The following is a 7839-nucleotide window of genomic DNA, read 5'->3' as shown; positions in this document are numbered from 1 at the left end:
AGTTAGGTAATGGATGATAAAAAGCTTTAAAATTATTTGGACATTGGTACGATTTCTTTCTTTCTAATGAGATAAGACTTCGAAGCGTTCTTTTAAATTAAGGAAGGAGTACATTATCTAAACTAACAAGGTACACACATAAGTTAATAAAGGAAAATGACTTATTTAAAACCTTATTTTCAAAGCACGAGAATATGAGTTAAAAACAATTTATAGAAAACTATCAGACATTATGTAACTATTGCATATTGGCATATAAACATGAAAAACAGTAGTTTACAGAAAGTATGTTTTGAATTTTGTCTATTGATGTGTATAATCTTATTCTGAATTTCACAGGTTTTAACAAAGTATTTAAAGTAAAATCCCATATAAGTTTTTGTTTTGTTACTCCATACATTTCAAGATGTTGTCAAACTGCACACACTGTTATTTAGTTCATACAAAATAAAGGAAAATGTTTACAGTTTAATTGTACGTGAAAAATATTATCATGAAAGTGTAACGAGAAGACATCCATAAATGGTTTAGTGTAAATGCTTTTAAGCTCTGTCGTTAAGAAGTTTTTGGTAAAGTGTAAAATTCATATACTTTCTCATTCCCAGTAGTTTTCTTTTTCTTTTTCAAACAAAGAAAAATAAAAGTTAAAGGGAACTAGAAAAATCACAAATTGATTACCGCTGCTTAAAATACAAGCTAAATATGAAATACAAAAATATATTTGAAGGAGATACGTACCACGTTTATTCAGTGAAGTTATTTATACTTCTCGTTTCACATTCTTGGGCTTCTGATTGTTGGATATACTTCCTTGAGGAGCTTCCGTTCTCGTAAAATATAAGTTCCAAACAGTGATATACAAAGTGGAACAAATAAACACTAGGAACAAAGTGGCCTTGCAACTTCGCATTTCCATAATAAATCCATTCGATTTCATATTTTATCAAGTCATGACGTTCTTTATTATTGTCTAAGGCGAAAGCCGAAAGCTTGACAAAAGATAATTCACGAATTATAATTTCAAGTAAGTGATTTATCATAATTAGTTTATGGTATTCAGGAGTTTTTACAGAATCGAACACAAACTATTGAAAGTTTGTGAAACGTGCTATAATTATTTAATTATCTGTACAGATTGACAAAATTGGAGCTGAATATATTATTGGAACAATTAAACCTGTGGGAACTTGAACCATATTACCAACGATCATTTTCACATTGATCAAATTTTGTTGTACAATTTATAAACTTATTACACACTGTAAAGAAAAATAATTAGTTAATATGAAAAGAGAATTATAAAGATTACTAATTATAGTGTTTGATATTAAGTATAAATTTTACGAAAATTTTAGTAGTTATAAATAGATAAAATAGTTAATAATCTTACGCGCAAGGATTGTTTTTTTGCATTTATCATGGTCCGTGAGAATAATTCGGACGATAATAATGGTATATATCTAGTCATAGAGAGAATTGTGTACGAATAATAAAAGAAAGATCTTTTTAACGTTTGTACTAATTATGGAAGGCCAGTTAAGTTTTTGAGATCTTCAATTTTCTTTTTAGTTCTTTTTTTCTTATTATTAGTTTTCCTTTTATATTGAAGACAAAGGATATATATTTCTACTTTTATTTATTCATGTAAAATTCATTTCTATAGTAGTGATCGTTCTGCAAATTAGAAACTAATGTAATTGAAGTGTTAAGTAAAATCTGTTGTGTGGAGTAACTTTTGAGAAGTGTCATATGTATTTATTGTGGAAGCTAATGATACAGGGTGGGCCACGTGTTACTTCACAGAAATGCATTTGAAATCAGTTATTCATTAACTACGAAATTATTACAATTTGTATCACACCATTATCTTAGGTTACCTAAATCAAGTATTGAAAACATCATCCATCGTTTTCAATGCATAAATTACATCTTTTAAGCACAGAACATATTGCATGACTAATATTTTTGTATGATAACTTATCAAATCCAGAAGGAATACATTTTTTTTTTCAATGTTCCAGATTTTTTAAAATTATCTTTCATTATTCCTAGAAGCACATAACTCAATTACATCTTGGTAATTGTGGTCATATGACCACAGCTTTCGAAGTTCGAACATACGTTCATCCTTTCTAACTTTCTATACATTGTAACTGTACTTAATTGCAAATATAACAATGGTTAAGTTTTTCTAGACTTTTCGATTGATTTTAATGATATTTATGCATTGGTCTTAACTTAGTTATTTTTTTAATCAGTTTTCCGGAAGAAATTATCGTACTCGAGGGGGGGAGGGGGCAGAGGGGTTCAAAAAAATATGTCAAAAATACAGTGTCTCACGAGCCAGTTAAGTAGAAAGGTTAAACTTCGTATATAAACTCATTAAAAATAAGGAGAAACATACCCCAGCGTTTTTGAAAATTTACGTTCTAAGAGAAACATTTTCTGTGTAAAATGAATGTAACGATGTTCGGCGGACAATTCTTTCTAGACTGTTGCACCGAATTTGATAATCTTTCATACATAAGTGGACCATGCCCTCACTTTGGCTTTTATCACATTATCGACATAGTGGTGAGAAGGCATGTAAAAATAATCGAAAACAACTGATATTACCGTCGGTATCATTGAGATGAATAATGATATTCCAAATTTCGCTTAACTACAAATTTAACCCTCATCGGCGTGGTGGATGAGAAGGAGTAACATTAAGAATTTTTATCATTGCACTTTCATTAAAATGCGTCTCTTAAGGATAGAAGTGGTTCAAGTACTTTCCATTACCTATTCTCCTGGTGCGGAAAACGGGCATTTCATCTAGTCCATTGTAAAATAACATATTATTCATGAACCACTGTAACATTGTTTACGTTAATAATCTACTGTTATTGTAGTTAATTTAGAACTGAGTCAAGGGACGTACGGCCCACCCTGTATTGAGTGCGATTGTTTGAAGTTTGAAAAAATAACTTTATTATTATTTAAAAATTAAAAGAGAAGCACTCACCTGTGATAAGAAGGGCTTCTTATTCGATGTAATTTTGTGATCGAGAAAATTGGTCTATGGGTTTTCACGGAGATCTACTTCCTCTCGCCTTTTTCTCACCCTACAAATTACTTATTTCATTTTATACACTTATTTCATTTTAAAGTCCGTCTCTTTTACCATAGAGGACTAAGTCAGACATGAAATTAAATATTTTATTTTATTTTATTTTAAATAATATAATACAAATACGAACGACAATAACGTGAACATTACTGTTTTGATTGTTGATAAGATCGTAAATCCCTAAGCAATTAATTATGCGTAAAAGAAATGTATACTACCAATTACAATTGTTCCGTCCTTTTATCACCAGTAGAAAGATTCTCTGATATTGTATGAAAATCTTGCAGAAGACTTATTCATAAAATAGAAGCATTTCGGCTTGTGTGGAGGCTCGTTTTACAATAGTGATTGTTGATAATTGGTTGACATGTCATATATATTTGTAACCAAGAATCCAAGGATCTTTCCATTTTCTTTCGAGATGTGCTATGCTAATTGTTCTTAAAATTACTACTACTTGTTACAGTTCTTATTATGTGGATATTTACATTCAACTGAAGGAACGTTCGTTGACTCTGTAGGGCAAAGTGTTCTCATCATAAGATCACTGATTAGCATTAAATTGTAGCTTGAGACAACTGAACCAGGCTTGATCTGTTGATATGCTCTTGTGATTCTCTTTGTGTGTATTAAGAGAGGGAAGGATGAAGAGAGAAAGAAAAGGAAATAAATTGGTTGAACTATGGCTTTGATAGAAGATTGATCACTCTCAATATATTCCATGGTCTGCTTTGTGTTATTTTATCCTCGAATTTCGAATAGCATGTCTTTAGCTAGAATAGCGAGAATATTTACTTTTTTCCTATTTAACTACTGTACTTGTATCAATAAATATATCAGTTTAACAATTAAATGTATAACATTTTGGTGCAAATGGTGAAACATATTTCCACAGTTACTTGCAAATAATTTTTACCAACAATATTGTCAAAGTGGTGGAACAACTTTGGTGACCACTTTCTGTAAATAACAGAGAAGAGAAAGTCATTGTTTTGGTTAATTTTCTGTTGTTGGCAAGATAGCAAAAGGTATGAAACAGAATTGTACCTGATATTCAGGAAAGTGTACGAACTTTAGTTTATCAGGAAAGACCAACAAAGTAAAAAGTTGTCATCTACATCTTTGAAATATTCTCAACTTCTACTTCTGTATTATGTTTATAGTTACTGTATGTGTGTATTTGGTCTTGTAGAATTTATCCTATTTATGACATTTACCATCATGAATAAATACTCTTAAGACACTTATAAACAAAAATAAACACGACATAAATTCCATAAAAAAAGAGTTCTTTTATATTAAACTAAAGTATATTTGTACTTTTCCATTATGTTTATATACCCGCTGTATATTTTTAATGTTTCTTTATAATTTCGTAACAACTAAATTAAAGTGTACGAACGATGCATCGTAATTTCCAGTACAGAATCCAGTTTATTATTTTGAGTTCTTCTTTCACACTCACATGCTGAAAAGAACACAACTCAAGTTTATCAATAACTGTAGTATTGGATTTGTGTTGGGATATCCATTTTTTATTAACGTGGAAAATAACTATTTTTAGAAGGATGACATAGAAGAGAAATCATATTCATTAATAATAATGTTTGTATTAACGTTAGTTGCAAATGTCAGTAAGATTTTTAATTTTCTACTTTATGCTGCAAAAAAGAACAGAATTTGGAATGAATGTGCCATAGTTCATTACTGAAATCCAGTTTATACATACTTAATTCCATTTTAACAGTAGTAGTAGCTAGTAAAAAAATATTAGTGACTGTTATCGATAATACAGAATTGTTGGTAACTGAATAAATGATTACAAACCAGTACAGATGATGATAATAATATGTTTCATTCATTGTTTTCCAAGTAAATGGAATTGAATGAAGTCTACGCGTTTTTGTTTAGCCATAACATAATTTTGTAAATAATATTTTCAGTGTTATTAATTAAGTAGTACCCGTAAGCTGTACAAATATATTTAAGATATTTCTTTTAACGTTATTCTATACAAAATAATATTATGTACATATATAAATTTGAAAAGCTGCGAAAGATAGGCAGATTGGGAGTGAAATTGTGACAAAAAAATGAGTACACAACTCATGAGACACTTTGTTTACTGATTATATCTCGGTCAGTTATGCTTTGTACCATTTTCTTCAAGTTCTAAAACAAAACTACGTATCTTATTCCAATATCACAAAGTAAACTTTGCTTTAAATTGCATTTACTTGTAGGGTAAGGTGTAAAAACAAGAGAAAGAAATGTCAGGCTCATTTCAATGGAATATACGTAGTTATCAGAAAGATAATATATTCATTTCATATATATGCTTATGTTAACATGAAGAGACAAATTTGAGTATAGTTTACAGTAAAAATAGATTGTTGTTTTGTTTTTTCGTTTTAAGTTAAGCGTCCCTTCTCAGTACTGAGGCTACATGAAACACAAACCTACAGTTTAAGGTTGGTTTAAAGGGACAAGTTTTGCCGATAGATGGCACTACAGTCTTCGTATCTCTCCCAGGTATATTTTATCTTTCACGAAAATTAACGATTTCTCTTACAAATTTCAACTTACAGTCTTCAAATTTTTAGAAAAGGAACTTCATAATCTATCGAAGGCAATAATCTGTGCCGATTTTTTATTTAGAATTTTCCTCATTGTTGAAATGGTTTGATTGTTCAAATGGATATCCAGATCTTTAACAATGAAACTGTTTCAACAATGAAGAAAATTCTAAATAAAAAATCAGCTCGGATTGTTCCCTTTAATAGGTTATGAAGTTCCTTCTCTAAACAATTGAAGTCTCTAGGATGAAATTTATAAAAGAAATTGTAAATTTTCGTGAAAGGTAAAAAATACATGGGAGAGATAAGAAGACTATAGTGACACCTATCGGCAAAACTTGTCCCTTTACACTAACCTTAAGGTGGAATCCGAACCACCGTAATGGGTTCCAAGCTCTCTCATCGGGAATAGAACCTGGGACCATGTACTCCAAAGGTGCGCGCTAGCGACTAGTCAGCGAAGAGGGCTAGCATACGTGGAGTTATTCTCGTTCAAATTTTACTCGAATGTATCCTTTCATTTCGAAGTTATTAAGGTGAGAACATGTGTGAGATAATGGGTATTTTTTTTTTCCTGGTGACCAGTGCTTTGCTAGTCCACAATATTAGTAATTAATCCTAATGTGGGATCGCAGTGACATAGTAGTAGACCGTTCATCTCTGTGCGTGGATCTCTGGTTCGATCCTAGCTCGTGCCAAGTGGGCTTTGTGATAGGCAAACATCGTGGTTTTGAGTTTACTCGGGATTCTCCCTCTTCGTCCCACTTTATTTCATAATTTTATGCATTTTCATCATCACTTCTTCTTCAGCTTGCACGACATAATCGTAGGACGTAAAACTGGTAGATTGCATTTCATTTCATTTTATCCTTTCATAAAGTTTTTCTTTAGAGTACTGTTAATGTATTAGTTCGTATTTATTTGTTTCTTTTGCTTTTTCTATTATTATTATTGCGTTTATAACAAGCTAAAAGTACGTTTAATTATCATAGTGAGCGTTTTCACTAAACTCAGCACCCATATGGAAGTTTGAATTACGCCAGTTCTGTAATGCCGTATCCCGAATATATATATATATATATATTACATTCGAGAAAACCTCATCTTATACCTCTCCGTAGAAGGAATACAGATAGGGTTATTTAAAGAGCGGTGAATGGCCGGGAATTTGAACAAGATTGCATGTATGCTAAATTTTATGATGTGTAAACAATAAAAAGTACTTTTATTTCTTTCTAATTATGTAGAATTAAGTTTTGTATAAACGTACTTCCAACAGTGTTTTCACAAATAAAACAACTTCTACACGCTAATTATACCGTTAGCAGTACCGCTATGCCGTTCTGCTCCATTTGTGTACACATACGTATTTTGAGTAACTTCTCAATGTAATATTCTTAACAATAAGAACTTTTTTCTGTCATTGATTTCTCAACCAACATACTTGAGATCTATAGCGCATGGGGTAGTACCAATACATTGGAGTTCTGAAGTGCATGTAGCAGTTCTCCCCTTAAGGAAAGTATTTTGGTTCGAACAGACGTATCAGTGCGAAATTTTATTTATAGGACTATTATGTACTTCTGAATATGCTGGTGGGTGTTGTTTCTCTTTAAGAGTCTCCAAGATCTAATGTCACTGCGGCTGTCAGAAGTTAAACGCAATATAAATATCTTAACTAAAATTGCAATACAATGCTTAAAATAATATGAATAACTGCAAAACGCGCAGTTAAAGAAAAACAAATTAGTCACATGCCATAATTGCACATTTTGTAATACTAGTGCTTAATGCTACGCCACGTCAACAATGATCTTAAAGTTGTTCATAGGTTCCCCAACATCGTAGCCAGCGTTTTGCAACGAAACGAAGCATTGCTTTATAAATTTTCTCAGATAGTTGATTATAAATGGCAAAATGCAAAGCCATGATAAAGTATAAGTCGACCATTATACTGACAACTTTCATTTGCAGTTATAGTTACAATATTTGCATTGCGTTTACTTTTACAATGACAGCTGCAGTGACATCTAGTGAACGTTTGCAGGGGAACGACACCCACGTACCCATTCAGAGGTACGTAATGGTTCTATAAATAAAATGGTATAGGGATATATTTGTTCAAATCCAAATACCATCCTTGTCATTCAT

The sequence above is a fragment of the Thermobia domestica genome, chromosome 11 (genome assembly GCF_964235325.1).
Source record: "Thermobia domestica chromosome 11, izTheDome1.hap1.1, whole genome shotgun sequence".
NCBI lineage: Eukaryota > Metazoa > Arthropoda > Insecta > Zygentoma > Lepismatidae > Thermobia > Thermobia domestica.
Note: the sequence above shows the minus strand (reverse complement) of the source record.